A 19,510-nucleotide genomic window follows, 5' to 3' on the forward strand; every position below is an offset into this window, starting at 1 on the left:
AGTCTATTTGAACAGAACACTACAGTAAACAGAGTCTATTTAAACAGCACACGACAGCAAACAGAGTCTATTTAAACAGAACACTACAGCAAACAGAGTCTATTTAAACAGAACACTACAGCAAACAGAGTCTATTTAAACAGAACACTACAGCAAACAGGGTCTATTTAAACAGCACACTACAGCAAACAGGGTCTATTTAAACAGCACACTACAGCAAACAGGGTCTATTTAAACAGCACACTACAGCAAACAGGGTCTATTTAAACAGAACACGACAGCAAACAGGGTCTATTTAAACAGAACACGACAGCAAACAGGGTCTATTTAAACAGAACACGACAGCAAACAGGGTCTATTGAAACAGCACACTACAGTAAACAGAGTCTATTTAAACAGCACACTACAGCAAACAGGGTCTATTTAAACAGCACACTACAGCAAACAGGATCTATTTAAACAGCACACTACAGCAAACAGGGTCTATTTAAACAGCACACTACAGCAAACAGGATCTATTTAAACAGAACACTACAGCAAACAGGGTCTATTTAAACAGCACACTACAGCAAACAGGATCTATTTAAACAGCACACTACAGCAAACAGGGTCTATTTAATTAGCACACTACAGTAAACAGAGTCTATTTAAACAGCACACTACAGCAAACAGGGTCAATTGAAACAGCACACTACAGCAAACAGGATCTATTTAAACAGCACAATACTGCAAACAGGGTCTATTTAAACAGCACACTACAGCAAACAGGGTCTATTTAAACAGCACAGTACAGCAAACAGGGTCTATTTAATTAGCACACTACAGTAAACAGAGTCTATTTAAACAGCACACTACAGCAAACAGGGTCAATTGAAACAGCACACTACAGCAAACAGGATCTATTTAAACAGCACAATACTGCAAACAGGGTCTATTTAAACAGCACACTACAGCAAACAGGGTCTATTTAAACAGCACAGTACAGTAAACAGGGTCTATTGAAACAGCACACTACAGCAGAATGTAGTTGAACAGCACACTACTGCAAACAGTCTGTTTAAACAGCACACTACAGCAAACAGGGTCCATTTAAACAGCACAGTACAGCAAACAGGGTCTATTTAAACAGCACACTACAGCAAACAGGATCTATTTAAACAGAACACTACAGCAAACAGGGTCTATTTAAACAGCACACTACAGCAAACAGGATCTATTTAAACAGCACACTACAGCAAACAGGGTCTATTTAAACAGCACACTACAGCAAACAGGATCTATTTAAACAGAACACTACAGCAAACAGGGTCTATTTAAACAGAACACTACAGCAAACAGGATCTATTTAAACAGAACACTACAGCAAACAGGGTCTATTTAAACAGCACACTACAGCAAACAGGATCTATTTAAACAGCACACTACAGCAAACAGGGTCTATTTAATTAGCACACTACAGTAAACAGAGTCTATTTAAACAGCACACTACAGCAAACAGGGTCAATTGAAACAGCACAATACTGCAAACAGGGTCTATTTAAACAGCACACTACAGCAAACAGGGTCCATTTAAACAGCACAGTACAGTAAACAGGGTCTATTGAAACAGCACACTACAGCAGAATGTAGTTGAACAGCACACTACTGCAAACAGTCTGTTTAAACAGCACACTACAGCAAACAGGGTCTATTTAAACCGCACACTACTGCAAACAGGGTCCATTTAAACCGCACACTACTGCAAACAGGGTCCATTTAAACCGCACACTACTGCAAACAGGGTCTATTTAAACCGCACACTACAGCAAACAGCGTCTATTTAAAAAGCAAAACTACAGTAAACAGAGTCTATTTAAACAGCACACGACAGCAAACAGGGTCTATTTAAACAGCACACTACAGCAAACAGGGTCTATTGAAACAGCACACTACAGCAAACAGGGTCTATTTAAACAGCACACTACAGCAAACAGAGTCTATTTAAACAGCACACGACAGCAAACAGGATCTATTCAAACAGCACACTACAGCAAACAGGGTCTATTGAAACAGCACACTACAGCAAACAGAGTCTATTTAAACAGCACACGACAGCAAACAGGATCTATTTAAACAGCACACTACAGTAAACAGAGTCTATTTAATCAGCACACTACAGCAAACAGGATCTATTTAAACAGAACACTACAGCAAACAGGGTCTATTTAAACAGCACACTACAGCAAACAGGGTCTATTTAAACAGCACACTACAGCAAACAGGGTCTATTGAAACAGCACACTACAGCAAACAGGGTCTATTTAAACAGAACACTACAGCAAACAGGGTCTATTTAAACAGCACACTACAGCAAACAGGGTCTATTTAAACAGCACACTACAGCAAACAGGGTCTATTGAAACAGCACACTACAGCAAACAGGGTCTATTTAAACAGCACACTACAGCAAACAAAGTCTATTTAAACAGCACACTACAGCAAACAGAGTCTATTTAAACAGAACACTACAGCAAACAAAGTCTATTTAAACAGCACACTACAGCAAACAGAGTCTATTTAAACAGCACACTGCAGCAAACAGAGTCTATTTAAACAGCACACTACAGCAAACAGGGTCTATTTAAACAGCACACTACAGCAAACAGGATCTATTTAAACAGAACACTACAGCAAACAAAGTCTATTTAAACAGCACACTACAGCAAACAGGATCTATTTAAACAGAACACTACAGCAAACAGGGTCTATTTAAACAGCACACTACAGCAAACAGGGTCTATTTAAACAGCACACTACAGCAAACAGAGTCTATTTAAACAGCACACTGCAGCAAACAGAGTCTATTTAAACAGCACACTACAGCAAACAGAGTCTATTTAAACAGCACACTGCAGCAAACAGAGTCTATTTAAACAGCACACTGCAGCAAACAGAGTCTATTTAAACAGCACACTGCAGCAAACAGAGTCTATTTAAACAGCACACTACAGCAAACAGGATCTATTTAAACAGCACACTACAGCAAACAGGGTCTATTTAAACAGCACACTACAGCAAACAGGATCTATTTAAACAGAACACTACAGCAAACAAAGTCTATTTAAACAGCACACTACAGCAAACAGGATCTATTTAAACAGAACACTACAGCAAACAGGGTCTATTTAAACAGCACACTACAGCAAACAGGGTCTATTTAAACAGCACACTACAGCAAACAGGGTCTATTTAAACAGCACACTACAGCAAACAGGGTCCATTTAAACAGCACACTACAGCAGAATGTAGTTGAACAGCACACTACTGCAAACAGAGACTATTAAACCAGCACACCACTGCAAACAGAGTCTATTTAATCCGCAAACGACAGCAAACAGAGTCCAGCAAACAGCACACTACTGCAAACAGTCCGTTTAAACAGCACACTACTGCAAACAGGGTCCATTTAAACCGCACACTACTGCAAACAGGGTCCATTTAAACCGCACACTACTGCAAACAGGGTCCATTTAAACCGCACACTACTGCAAACAGGGTCCATTTAAACCGCACACTACTGCAAACAGGGTCCATTTAAACCGCACACTACTGCAAACAGGGTCCATTTAAACCGCACACTACTGCAAACAGGGTCCATTTAAACCGCACACTACTGCAAACAGGGTCCATTTAAACCGCACACTACTGCAAACAGGGTCCATTTAAACCGCACACTACTGCAAACAGGGTCCATTTAAACCGCACACTACTGCAAACAGGGTCCATTTAAACCGCACACTACTGCAAACAGGGTCTATTTAAACAGCACACTACAGCAAACAGAGTCTATTTAAACAGCACACTACAGTAAACAGAGTCTATTTAAACAGCACACTACAGCAAACAGGGTCTATTTAAACAGCACACTACAGCAAACAGAGTCTATTTAAACAGCACACTACAGTAAACAGAGTCTATTTAAACAGCACACTACAGCAAACAGAGTCTATTTAAACAGCACACTACAGTAAACAGAGTCTATTTAAACAGCACACTACAGCAAACAGAGTCCATTTAAACCGCACACTACAGTAAACAGAGTCTATTTAAACCGCACACTACAGCAAACAGGGTCTATTTAAACAGCACACTACAGCAAACAGAGTCTATTTAAACAGCACACTACAGTAAACAGAGTCTATTTAAACAGCACACTACAGCAAACAGAGTCTATTTAAACAGCACACTACAGCAAACAGAGTCTATTTAAACAGCACACTACAGCAAACAGGATCTATTTAAACAGAACACTACAGCAAACAGGGTCTATTTAAACAGCACACTACAGCAAACAGGGTCTATTTAAACAGCACACTACAGTAAACAGAGTCTATTTAAACAGCACACTACAGTAAACAGAGTCTATTTAAACAGCACACTACAGCAAACAGAGTCTATTTAAACAGCACACTACAGCAAACAGAGTCTATTTAAACAGCACACTACAGTAAACAGAGTCTATTTAAACAGCACACTACAGCAAACAGAGTCTATTTAAACAGCACACTACAGCAAACAGAGTCTATTTAAACAGCACACTACAGCAAACAGGATCTATTTAAACAGAACACTACAGCAAACAGGGTCTATTTAAACAGCACACTACAGCAAACAGGGTCTATTTAAACAGCACACTACAGTAAACAGGGTCTATTTAAACAGCACACTACAGCAAACAGAGTCTATTTAAACAGCACACTACAGCAAACAGAGTCTATTTAAACAGCACACTACAGCAAACAGGGTCTATTTAAACAGCACACTACTGCAAACAGGGTCCATTTAAACCGCACACTACAGCAAACAGGGTCCATTTAAACCGCACACTACAGCAAACAGGGTCTATTTAAACAGCACACTACAGCAAACAGGGTCTATTTAAACAGCACACTACAGCAAACAGAGTCTATTTAAACAGCACACTACAGTAAACAGAGTCTATTTAAACAGCACACTACAGCAAACAGAGTCTATTTAAACAGCACACTACAGCAAACAGGGTCTATTTAAACAGCACACTACAGCAAACAGAGTCTATTTAAACAGCACACTACAGTAAACAGAGTCTATTTAAACAGCACACTACAGCAAACAGAGTCTATTTAAACAGCACACTGCAGCAAACAGAGTCTATTTAAACAGCACACTACAGCAAACAGAGTCTATTTAAACAGCACACTACAGCAAACAGGATCTATTTAAACAGAACACTACAGCAAACAGGGTCTATTTAAACAGCACACTACAGTAAACAGAGTCTATTTAAACAGCACACTACAGCAAACAGGATCTATTTAAACAGAACACTACAGCAAACAGGGTCTATTTAAACAGCACACTACAGCAAACAGGGTCTATTTAAACAGCACACTACAGCAAACAGGGTCTATTTAAACAGCACACTACAGCAAACAGGGTCTATTTAAACAGCACACTACAGCAAACAGGATCTATTTAAACAGAACACTACAGCAAACAGGGTCTATTTAAACAGCACACTACAGCAAACAGGGTCTATTTAAACAGCACACGACAGCAAACAGGGTCTATTTAAACAGCACACTACAGCAAACAGGGTCTATTGAAACAGCACACGACAGCAAACAGGGTCTATTTAAACAGCTCACTAAAGTAAACAGTCTATTTAAACAGAACACTGCAGCAAACAGGGTCTATTTAAACAGCACATGACAGCAAAGATTCCATTTAAAAAGCACACTACAGAAAACAGGGTCTATTGAAACAGCACACTGCAGCAGAATGCAGTTGAACAGCACACCACTGCAAACAGAGTCTATTTAAACCACACACGACAGCAGAGTCCAGCAAACAGCACACTACTGCAAACAGAGTCTATTTAAACAGCACACGACAGCAGAATGTATTTAAACAGCACACGACAGTAAACAGGGTCTATTTAAACAGCACACTACAGTAAACAGGGTCTATTTAAACAGCACACTACAGCAAACAGGGTCCATTTAAACAGCACACTACAGCAAACAGGGTCCATTTAAACAGCACACTACAGCAGAATGTAGTTGAACAGCACACTACTGCAAACAGAGACTATTAAACCAGCACACTACTGCAAACAGAGTCTATTTAATCCGCAAACGACAGCAAACAGAGTCCAGCAAACAGAACACTACTGCAAACAGGGTCCATTTAAACCGCACACTACTGCAAACAGGGTCCATTTAAACCGCACACTACTGCAAACAGGGTCCATTTAAACCGCACACTACTGCAAACAGGGTCCATTTAAACCGCACACTACTGCAAACAGGGTCCATTTAAACCGCACACGACTGCAAACAGGGTCTATTTAAACCGCACACGACTGCAAACAGGGTCTATTTAAACCGCACACGACTGCAAACAGGGTCTATTTAAACCGCACACGACTGCAAACAGGGTCCATTTAAACCGCACACGACTGCAAACAGGGTCCATTTAAACCGCACACTACTGCAAACAGGGTCCATTTAAACCGCACACTACTGCAAACAGGGTCCATTTAAACAGCACACGACTGCAAACAGGGTCCATTTAAACCGCACACTACTGCAAACAGGGTCCATTTAAACCGCACACGACTGCAAACAGGGTCTATTTAAACCGCACACGACTGCAAACAGGGTCTATTTAAACCGCACACTACTGCAAACAGGGTCTATTTAAACCGCACACTACTGCAAACAGGGTCTATTTAAACCGCACACTACTGCAAACAGGGTCTATTTAAACCGCACACTACTGCAAACAGGGTCTATTTAAACCGCACACTACTGCAAACAGGGTCTATTTAAACCGCACACGACTGCAAACAGGGTCTATTTAAACCGCACACTACTGCAAACAGGGTCTATTTAAACCGCACACTACTGCAAACAGGGTCTATTTAAACCGCACACTACTGCAAACAGGGTCTATTTAAACCGCACACTACTGCAAACAGGGTCTATTTAAACCGCACACTACTGCAAACAGGGTCTATTTAAACCGCACACTACAGCAAACAGAGTCTATTTAAACAGAACACTACTGCAAACAGGGTCTATTTAAACAGACCACTACTGCAAACAGGGTCTATTTAAACAGAACACTACTGCAAACAGGGTCTATTTAAACTGCACACTACTGCAAACAGGGTCTATTTAAACCGCACACTGCTGCAAACAGGGTCTATTTAAACCGCACACTGCTGCAAACAGGGTCTATTTAAACCGCACACTGCTGCAAACAGGGTCTATTTAAACCGCACACTGCTGCAAACAGGGTCTATTTAAACAGAACACTACAGCAAACAGAGTCTATTTAAACAGAACACTACAGCAAACAGAGTCTATTTAAACAGAACACTACAGCAAACAGAGTCTATTTAAACAGAACACTACTGCAAACAGAGTCTATTTAAACAGAGCACTCCAGCAAACAGGGTCGATTTAAACAGCACACTACTGCAAACAGGGTCTATTTAAACCGCACACTACAGCAAACAGGGTCTATTTAAACAGACCACTACAGCAAACAGAGTCTATTTAAACAGCACACTACAGCAAACAGGGTCTATTTAAACCGCACACTACTGCAAACAGGGTCTATTTAAACCGAACACTACAGCAAACAGAGTCTATTTAAACAGCACACGACAGCAAACAGAGTCTATTTAAACAGCACACGACAGCAAACAAGGTCTATTTAAACAGCACACAACAGCAAACAGAGTCTATTTAAACAGCACACTACAGCAAACAAGGTCTATTTAATTAGCACACTACAGCAGAATGTATTTAAACAGCACACTACAGTAAACAGGGTATTTAAACAGCACACTACAGCAAACAGAGTCTATTGAAACAGCACACTACAGTAAACAGGGTCTATTGAAACAGCACACGACAGCAGAATGTAGTTGAACAGCACACTACTGCAAACAGAGTCTATTTAACCAGCACACTACAGTAAACAGAGTCCAGCAAACAGCACACGACAGTAAACAGAGTCTACTTAACCAGCACACTACTGCAAACAGAGTCTATTTAACCAGCACACTACAGCAAACAGGGTCTATTTAAACCGCACACTACAGAAAACAGGGTCTATTTAAAAACAACACGACAGTAAACGGTCTATTTAAACCGCACACTACAGAAAACAGGGTCTATTTAAAAACAACACGACAGTAAACAGGGTCTATTTAAACAGCACACTACAGTAAACGGGGTCTATGTAAACAGCACACTACAGAAAACAGGGATATTTAAACAGCACACTACAGTAAACAGGGTCTATCAAACAGCACACGACAGTAATCAGAGTCTATTTCAACAGCACACGACAGTAATCAGAGTCTATTTCAACAGCACACTACTGCAAACAGAGTCTATTTAACCAGCACACTACTGCAAACAGAGTCTATTTAACCAGCACACTACTGCAAACAGAGTCTATTTAACCAGCACACGACAGTAAACAGAGTCCAGCAAACAGCACACGACAGTAAACAGGGTCTATTTAAACAATGGACTACAATAAACGGTCTATTTAAATGGCGCAGTACAGCAAACAGAGTCAATTTAACTAGCACACTACAGCAGTCTATTGATCCAGCACACTACAGCAGTCTATTGAACCAGCACACTACAGCAGTCTATTGAACCAGCACACTACAGCAGTCTATTGAACCAGCACACTACAGCAGTCTATTGAACCAGCACGCTACAGCAGTCTATTGAACCAGCACGCTACAGCAGTCTATTGAACCAGCACGCTACAGCAGTCTATTGAACCAGCACGCTACAGCAGTCTATTGAACCAGCACGCTACAGCAGTCTATTGAACCAGCACGCTACAGCAGTCTATTGAACCAGCACGCTACAGCAGTCTATTGAACCAGCACACGACAGCAAACAGATACTATCAAACAGCACACTACAGTAAAGAGAGTCTATTTAACCAGCAAACTACAGTAAACAGAATCTATTGAAACAGCACACGACAGCAAACAGATACTATCAAACAGCACACTACAGTAAACAAGGTCTATTTAAACAGCACACTACAGCAAACAGAGTCTATTTAAACAGAACACTACAGCAAACAGAGTCTATTTAAACAGAACACTACAGCAAACAGGGTCTATTTAAACAGCACACTACAGCAAACAGGATCTATTTAAACAGCACACTACAGCAAACAAGGTCTATTTAAACAGCACACTACAGCAAACAAGGTCGAGTTAAACAGCACACGACAGCAAACAGAGTCTATTTAAACAGCACACGACAGCAAACAAGGTCTATTTAAACAGCACACGACAGCAAACAAGGTCTATTTAAACAGCACACAACAGCAAACAGAGTCTATTTAAACAGCACACTACAGCAAACAAGGTCTATTTAATTAGCACACTACAGCAGAATGTATTTAAACAGCACACTACAGTAAACAGGGTATTTAAACAGCACACTACAGCAAACAGAGTCTATTGAAACAGCACACTACAGCAAACAGGGTCTATTTAAACAGCACACTACAGTAAACAGAGTCTATTTAAACAGAACACTACAGCAAACAGGGTCTATTTAAACAGCACACTACAGCAAACAGGGTCTATTTAAACAGCACACTACAGCAAACAGGGTCTATTTAAACAGCACACTACTGCAAACAGAGTCTATTTAACCAGCACACTACAGTAAACAGGGTCTATTGAAACAGCACACGACAGCAGAATGTAGTTGAACAGCACACTACTGCAAACAGAGTCTATTTAACCAGCACAATACTGCAAACAGAGTCTATTTAAACCGCACACTACTGTAAACAGAGTCTGTGTAAACAGAGTCTGTGTAAACAGAGTCTGTGTAAACAGAGTCTGTGTAAACAGAGTCTGTTTAAACAGTCTGTGTAAACAGAGTCTGTGTAAACAGAGTCTGTGTAAACAGAGTCTGTGTAAACAGAGTCTGTTTAAACAGAGCCTGTTTAAACAGAGTCTGTTTAAACAGAACACTACAGCAAACAGGGTCTATTTAAACAGCACACTACAGTAAACAGAGTCTATTTAAACCGCACACTACTGTAAACAGAGTCTGTGTAAACAGAGTCTGTGTAAACAGAACACTACAGCAAACAGAGTCTATTTAACCAGCACACGACTGCACAGGGTCTATTTAAACAGAACACTACAGAAAACAAGGTCTATTTAAACAGCACACTACAGCAAACAGGATCTATTTAAACAGCACACTACAGCAAACAAGGTCTATTTAAACAGCACACTACAGCAAACAAGGTCGAGTTAAACAGCACACGACAGCAAACAGAGTCTATTTAAACAGCACACGACAGCAAACAAGGTCTATTTAAACAGCACACGACAGCAAACAAGGTCTATTTAAACAGCACACGACAGCAAACAAGGTCTATTTAAACAGCACACTACAGCAAACAAGGTCTATTTAATTAGCACACTACAGCAGAATGTATTTAAACAGCACACTACAGTAAACAGGGTATTTAAACAGCACACTACAGCAAACAGTCTATTGAAACAGCACACTACAGCAAACAGGGTCTATTTAAACAGCACACTACAGTAAACAGAGTCTATTTAAACAGCACACTACAGCGAACAGGGTCTATTTAAACAGCACACTACAGCAAACAGAGTCTATTTAACCAGCACACTACAGTAAACAGGGTCTATTGAAACAGCACACGACAGCAGAATGTAGTTGAACAGCACACTACTGCAAACAGAGTCTATTTAACCAGCACAATACTGCAAACAGAGTCTATTTAAACCGCACACTACTGTAAACAGAGTCTGTGTAAACAGAGTCTGTGTAAACAGAGTCTGTGTAAACAGAGTCTGTGTAAACAGAGTCTGTTTAAACAGAACACTACAGTAAACAGGGTCTATTTAAACAGCACACAACAGCAAACAGGGTCTATTGAAACAGCACAATACTGCAAACAGAGTCTATTTAAACCGCACACTACTGTAAACAGAGTCTGTGTAAACAGAGTCTGTGTAAACAGAGTCTGTGTAAACAGAGTCTGTGTAAACAGAGTCTGTTTAAACAGAGTCTGTTTAAACAGAACACTACAGCAAACAGGGTCTATTTAAACAGCACACTACAGTAAACAGAGTCTATTTAAACCGCACACTACTGTAAACAGAGTCTGTGTAAACAGAGTCTGTGTAAACAGAGTCTGTGTAAACAGAACACTACAGCAAACAGAGTCTATTTAACCAGCACACGACTGCACAGGGTCTATTTAAACAGAACACTACAGAAAACAAGGTCTATTTAAACAGCACACGACAGCAAACAGAGTCTATTTAAACAGCACACTACAGCAGTCTATTTAACCAGCACACGACAGCAAACAGATACTATCAAACAGCACACTACAGTAAACAAGGTCTATTTAAACAGCACACTACAGCAAACAGAGTCTATTTAAACAGAACACTACAGCAAACAGAGTCTATTTAAACAGAACACTACAGCAAACAGGGTCTATTTAAACAGCACACTACAGCAAACAGGATCTATTTAAACAGCACACTACAGCAAACAAGGTCGACTTAAACAGCACACGACAGCAAACAGAGTCTATTTAAACAGCACACGACAGCAAACAAGGTCTATTTAAACAGCACACGACAGCAAACAAGGTCTATTTAAACAGCACACAACAGCAAACAGAGTCTATTTAAACAGCACACTACAGCAAACAGGGTCTATTTAAACAGCACACTACAGCAAACAGGGTCTATTTAAACAGCACACTACAGCAAACAGGGTCTATTTAAACAGCACACTACAGCAAACAGGGTCTATTTAAACAGCACACTACAGCAAACAGGGTCTATTGAAACAGCACACTACAGCAAACAGGGTCTATTGAAACAGCACACTACAGCAAACAGGGTCTATTTAAACAGCACACTACAGCAAACAGGGTCTATTTAACCAGCACACTACAGTAAACAGGGTCTATTGAAACAGCACACGACAGCAGAATGTAGTTGAACAGCACACTACTGCAAACAGAGTCTATTTAACCAGCACAATACTGCAAACAGAGTCTATTTAAACCGCACACTACTGTAAACAGAGTCTGTGTAAACAGAGTCTGTGTAAACAGAGTCTGTGTAAACAGAGTCTGTGTAAACAGAGTCTGTTTAAACAGAACACTACAGTAAACAGGGTCTATTTAAACAGCACACAACAGCAAACAGGGTCTATTGAAACAGCACAATACTGCAAACAGAGTCTATTTAAACCGCACACTACTGTAAACAGAGTCTGTGTAAACAGAGTCTGTGTAAACAGAGTCTGTGTAAACAGAGTCTGTTTAAACAGAGTCTGTTTAAACAGAGTCTGTTTAAACAGAGTCTGTTTAAACAGAACACTACAGCAAACAGGGTCTATTTAAACAGCACACTACAGTAAACAGAGTCTATTTAAACCGCACACTACTGTAAACAGAGTCTGTGTAAACAGAGTCTGTGTAAACAGAGTCTGTGTAAACAGAGTCTGTGTAAACAGAGTCTGTGTAAACAGAGTCTGTGTAAACAGAACACTACAGCAAACAGAGTCTATTTAACCAGCACACGACTGCACAGGGTCTATTTAAACAGAACACTACAGAAAACAAGGTCTATTTAAACAGCACACGACAGCAAACAGAGTCTATTTAAACAGCACACGACAGCAAACAAGGTCTATTTAAACAGCACACGACAGCAAACAAGGTCTATTTAAACAGCACACAACAGCAAACAGAGTCTATTTAAACAGCACACTACAGCAAACAAGGTCTATTTAATTAGCACACTACAGCAGAATGTATTTAAACAGCACACTACAGTAAACAGGGTATTTAAACAGCACACTACAGCAAACAGAGTCTATTTAAACAGCACACTACAGCAAACAGGGTCTATTTAACCAGCACACTACAGTAAACAGGGTCTATTGAAACAGCACACGACAGCAGAATGTAGTTGAACAGCACACTACTGCAAACAGAGTCTATTTAACCAGCACACTACAGTAAACAGAGTCCAGCAAACAGCATACGACAGTAAACAGAGTCTACTTAACCAGCACACTACTGCAAACAGAGTCTATTTAACCAGCACACTACAGCAAACAGGGTCTATTTAAACCGCACACTACAGAAAACAGGGTCTATTTAAAAACAACACGACAGTAAACGGTCTATTTAAACCGCACACTACAGAAAACAGGGTCTATTTAAAAACAACACGACAGTAAACAGGGTCTATTTAAACAGCACACTACAGTAAACGGGGTCTATGTAAACAGCACACTACAGAAAACAGGGATATTTAAACAGCACACTACAGTAAACAGGGTCTATCAAACAGCACACTACTGCAAACAGAGTCTATTTCAACAGCACACTACTGCAAACAGAGTCTATTTAACCAGCACACTACTGCAAACAGAGTCTATTTAACCAGCACACGACAGTAAACAGAGTCCAGCAAACAGCACACGACAGTAAACAGGGTCTATTTAAACAATGGACTACAATAAACGGTCTATTTAAATGGCGCAGTACAGTAAACAGAGTCAATTGAACCAGCACACTACAGCAGTCAATTGAACCAGCACACTACAGCAGTCTATTGAACCAGCACACTACAGCAGTCTATTGAACCAGCACACTACAGCAGTCTATTGAACCAGCACACTACAGCAGTCTATTGAACCAGCACACTACAGCAGTCTATTGAACCAGCACACTACAGCACTCTATTGAACCAGCACACTACAGCACTCTATTGAACCAGCACACTACAGCAGTCTATTGAACCAGCACACTACAGCAGTCTATTGAACCAGCACGCTACAGCAGTCTATTGAACCAGCACGCTACAGCAGTCTATTGAACCAGCACGCTACAGCAGTCTATTGAACCAGCACGCTACAGCAGTCTATTGAACCAGCACGCTACAGCAGTCTATTGAACCAGCACGCTACAGCAGTCTATTGAACCAGCACACGACAGCAAACAGATACTATCAAACAGCACACTACAGTAAAGAGAGTCTATTTAACCAGCAAACTACAGTAAACAGAATCTATTGAAACAGCACACTACAGCAAACAGAGTCTATTTAAACAGCACACTACAGCAGTCTATTTCACCAGCACACGACAGCAAACAGATACTATCAAACAGCACACTACAGTAAACAAGGTCTATTTAAACAGCACACTACAGCAAACAGAGTCTATTTAAACAGAACACTACAGCAAACAGAGTCTATTTAAACAGAACACTACAGCAAACAGGGTCTATTTAAACAGCACACTACAGCAAACAGGATCTATTTAAACAGCACACTACAGCAAACAAGGTCTATTTAAACAGCACACGACAGCAAACAGAGTCTATTGAAACAGCACACTACAGCAAACAGGGTCTATTTAAACAGAACACTACAGCAAACAGGGTCTATTTAAACAGCACACTACAGCAAACAGGATCTATTTAAACAGCACACTACAGCAAACAAGGTCTATTTAAACAGCACACTACAGCAAACAGGGTCTATTTAAACAGCACACTACAGCAAACAGGGTCTATTTAAACAGCACACAACAGCAAACAGAGTCTATTTAAACAGCACACTACAGCAAACAAGGTCTATTTAATTAGCACACTACAGCAGAATGTATTTAAACAGCACACTACAGTAAACAGGGTATTTAAACAGCACACTACAGCAAACAGAGTCTATTGAAACAGCACACTACAGCAAACAGGGTCTATTTAAACAGCACACTACAGCAAACAGGGTCTATTTAACCAGCACACTACAGTAAACAGGGTCTATTGAAACAGCACACGACAGCAGAATGTAGTTGAACAGCACACTACTGCAAACAGAGTCTATTTAACCAGCACAATACTGCAAACAGAGTCTATTTAAACCGCACACTACTGTAAACAGAGTCTGTGTAAACAGAGTCTGTGTAAACAGAGTCTGTGTAAACAGAGTCTGTGTAAACAGAGTCTGTTTAAACAGAACACTACAGCAAACAGGGTCTATTTAAACAGCACACTACAGTAAACAGGGTCTATTGAAACAGCACAATACTGCAAACAGAGTCTATTTAAACCGCACACTACTGTTAACAGAGTCTGTGTAAACAGAGTCTGTGTAAACAGAGTCTGTGTAAACAGAGTCTGTGTAAACAGAACACTACAGCAAACAGAGTCTATTTAACCAGCACACGACTGCACAGGGTCTATTTAAACAGAACACTACAGAAAACAAGGTCTATTTAAACAGCACACGACAGCAAACAGAGTCTATTTAAACAGCACACGACAGCAAACAACGTCTATTTAAACAGCACACGACAGCAAACAAGGTCTATTTAAACAGCACACGACAGTAAACAGAGTCTATTTAAACAGCACACGACAGCAAACAAGGTCTATTTAAACAGCACACGACAGCAAACAGGGTCTATTTAAACAGCACACGACAGCAAACAGGGTCTATTCAAACAGCACACTACAGCAAACAAGGTCTATTTAAACAGCACACGACAGCAAACAGGGTCTATTCAAACAGCACACTACAGTAAACAGGGTCTATTTAAACAGCACACGACAGCAAACAGGGTCTATTTAAACAGCACACGACAGCAAACAAGGTCTATTTAAACAGCACACGACAGCAAACAGGGTCTATTCAAACAGCACACTACAGCAAACAAGGTCTATTTAAACAGCACACGACAGCAAACAGGGTCTATTCAAACAGCACACTACAGTAAACAGGGTCTATTTAAACAGCACACGACAGCAAACAGGGTCTATTTAAACAGCACACGACAGCAAACAAGGTCTATTTAAACAGCACACGACAGCAAACAGGGTCTATTCAAACAGCACACTACAGCAGTCTATTTAACCAGCACACTACAGCAGTCTATTTAACCAGCACACTACAGCAGTCTATTTAACCAGCACACGACAGCAGTCTATTTAACCAGCACACGACAGCAGTCTATTTAACCAGCACACGACAGCAGTCTATTTAACCAGCACACGACAGCAGTCTATTTAACCAGCACACGACAGCAGTCTATTTAACCAGCACACGACAGCAGTCCATTTAACCAGCACACGACAGCAGTCCATTTAACCAGCACACGACAGCAGTCCATTTAACCAGCACACGACAGCAGTCCATTTAACCAGCACACGACAGCAGTCCATTTAACCAGCACACGACAGCAGTCCATTTAACCAGCACACGACAGCAGTCCATTTAACCAGCACACGACAGCAGTCCATTTAACCAGCACACGACAGCAGTCCATTTAACCAGCACACGACAGCAGTCCATTTAACCAGCACACGACAGCAGTCCATTTAACCAGCACACGACAGCAGTCCATTTAACCAGCACACGACAGCAGTCCATTTAACCAGCACACGACAGCAGTCCATTTAACCAGCACACGACAGCAGTCCATTTAACCAGCACACGACAGCAGTCCATTTAACCAGCACACGACAGCAGTCCATTTAACCAGCACACGACAGCAGTCCATTTAACCAGCACACGACAGCAGTCCATTTAACCAGCACACGACAGCAGTCCATTTAACCAGCACACGACAGCAGTCCATTTAACCAGCACACGACAGCAGTCCATTTAACCAGCACACTACAGCAGTCCATTTAACCAGCACACTACAGCAGTCCATTTAACCAGCACACTACAGCAGTCCATTTAACCAGCACACTACAGCAGTCCATTTAACCAGCACACTACAGCAGTCCATTTAACCAGCACACTACAGCAGTCCATTTAACCAGCACACTACAGCAGTCCATTTAACCGGCACACTACAGCAGTCTATTTAACCGGCACACTACAGCAGTCTATTTAACCGGCACACTACAGCAGTCTATTTAACCGGCACACTACAGCAGTCTATTTAACCGGCACACTACAGCAGTCTATTTAACCGGCACACTACAGCAGTCTATTTAACCGGCACACTACAGCAGTCTATTTAACCGGCACACTACAGCAGTCTATTTAACCGGCACACTACAGCAGTCTATTTAACCAGCACACTACAGAAAACAGAGTCTGGCAAACAGAACACTAGAGTTCCGAAGAAGGGTCACTCACCCGAAACGTTAACTCTGCTTCTCTTTCCACAAATGCTGCCAGACCTGCTGAGTGATTCCAGCATTTCTTCTTTTTGTACTAGAGCAAACAGAGTCTATTTAAACAGAACACTGCAGCAAACAGGGTCTAATTAAACAGAACACTACAGCAAACAGGGTCTAATTAAACAGAACACTACAGCAAACAGGGTCCAATTAAACAGAACACTACAGCAAACAGGGTCCAATTAAACAGAACACTACAGCAAACAGGGTCTAATTAAACAGAACACTACAGCAAACAGGGTCTAATTAAACAGAACACTACAGCAAACAGGGTCTATTTAAACAGAACACTACAGCAAACAGGGTCTAATTAAACAGAACACTACAGCAAACAGGGTCTATTTAAACAGAACACTACAGCAAACAGGGTCTATTTAAACAGAACACTACAGCAAACAGGGTCTAATTAAACAGAACACTACAGCAAACAGGGTCTAATTAAACAGAACACTACAGCAAACAGGGTCTAATTAAACAGAACACTACAGCAAACAGGGTCTAATTAAACAGAACACTACAGCAAACAGGGTCTATTTAAACAGAACACTACAGCAAACAGGGTCTAATTAAACAGAACACTACAGCAAACAGGGTCTATTTAAACAGAACACTACAGCAAACAGGGTCTAATTAAACAGAACACTACAGCAAACAGGGTCTAATTAAACAGAACACTACAGCAAACAGGGTCTAATTAAACAGAACACTACAGCAAACAGGGTCTATTTAAACAGAACACTACAGCAAACAGGGTCTAATTAAACAGAACACTACAGCAAACAGGGTCTAATTAAACAGAACACTACAGCAAACAGGGTCTAATTAAACAGAACACTACAGCAAACAGAGTCTATTTAAACAGAACACTACAGCAAACAGGGTCGATTTAAACAGAACACTACAGCAAACAGGGTCTAATTAAACAGAACACGACAGCAAACAGCGTCTATTTAAACAGCACACAACAGCAAACAGGGTCTAATTAAACAGCACACAACAGCAAACAGGGTCTATTTAAACAGAACACGACAGCAAACAGGGTCTATTTAAACAGAACACTACAGCAAACAGGGTCTATTTAAACAGAACACGGCAGCAAACAGCGTCTATTTAAACAGCACACAACAGCAAACAGGGTCTAATTAAACAGAACACTGCAGCAAACAGGGTCTATTTAACCAGCACACTACAGCAAACAGGGTCTATTTAAACAGAACACTACAGCAAACAGGGTCTATTTAAACAGAACACTACAGCAAACAGGGTCTAATTAAACAGAACACTACAGCAAACAGGGTCTAATTAAACAGAACACGACAGCAAACAGCGTCTATTTAAACAGCACACAACAGCAAACAGGGTCTAATTAAACAGAACACGACAGCAAACAGCGTCTATTGAAACAGAACACTACAGCAAACAGGGTCTAATTAAACAGAACACTACAGCAAACAGGGTCTAATTAAACAGAACACTGCAGCAAACAGGGTGTAATTAAACAGAACACGACAGCAAACAGCGTCTATTTAAACAGCACACCACAGCAAACAGGGTCTATTTAAACAGAACACAACAGCAAACAGGGTCTAATTAAACAGAACACTGCAGCAAACAAGGTCTATTTAATCAGCAGACTACAGCAAACAGTCTATTTAATCAGCAGACTACAGCAAACAGGGTCTATTCAAACAGCACACAACGTCTAGTTAAACAGCACACAACAGCAAAAAGAGTCTATTTAAACAGAACACTACAGCAAACAGTGTCTATTTAATCAGCACACAACGTCTAGTTGAACAGAACACTACAGCAAACAGGGTCTATTCAAACAGCACACAACGTCTAGTTGAACAGAACACTACAGCAAACAGATACTATCAAACAGCACACTACAGTAAACAAGGTCTATTTAAACAGCACACGACAGCAAACAGAGTCCATTGAAACAGCACACGACAGTAAACAGGGTCTATTTAATCAGCAGACTACAGCAAACAGAGTCTATTTAAACAGAACACTACAGTAAACAGGGTCTATTTAATCAGCAGACTGCAGCAAACAGAGTCTATTTAAACAGAACACTACAGCAAACAGGGTCTATTTAAACAGAACACAACAGCAAACAGGGTCTAATTAAACAGCACACGACAGCAAACAGCGTCTATTTAAACAGCACACAACAGCAAACAGGGTCTAATTAAACAGAACA

The 19,510-nt window shown here is 40.6% G+C and overlaps 1 protein-coding gene across 6 annotated transcripts in view; it reads left to right on the plus strand.

Annotated features, from left to right (window-relative positions):
* Positions 1-19,510, plus strand: part of khdrbs2 (KH domain containing, RNA binding, signal transduction associated 2) — a 902,011-nt gene that overhangs the window by 580,997 nt on the left and 301,504 nt on the right. The window lies entirely within an intron of this gene.

This window comes from Heterodontus francisci, chromosome 3, assembly GCF_036365525.1.
Source record: "Heterodontus francisci isolate sHetFra1 chromosome 3, sHetFra1.hap1, whole genome shotgun sequence".
Taxonomy (NCBI): Eukaryota; Metazoa; Chordata; class Chondrichthyes; order Heterodontiformes; family Heterodontidae; genus Heterodontus; species Heterodontus francisci.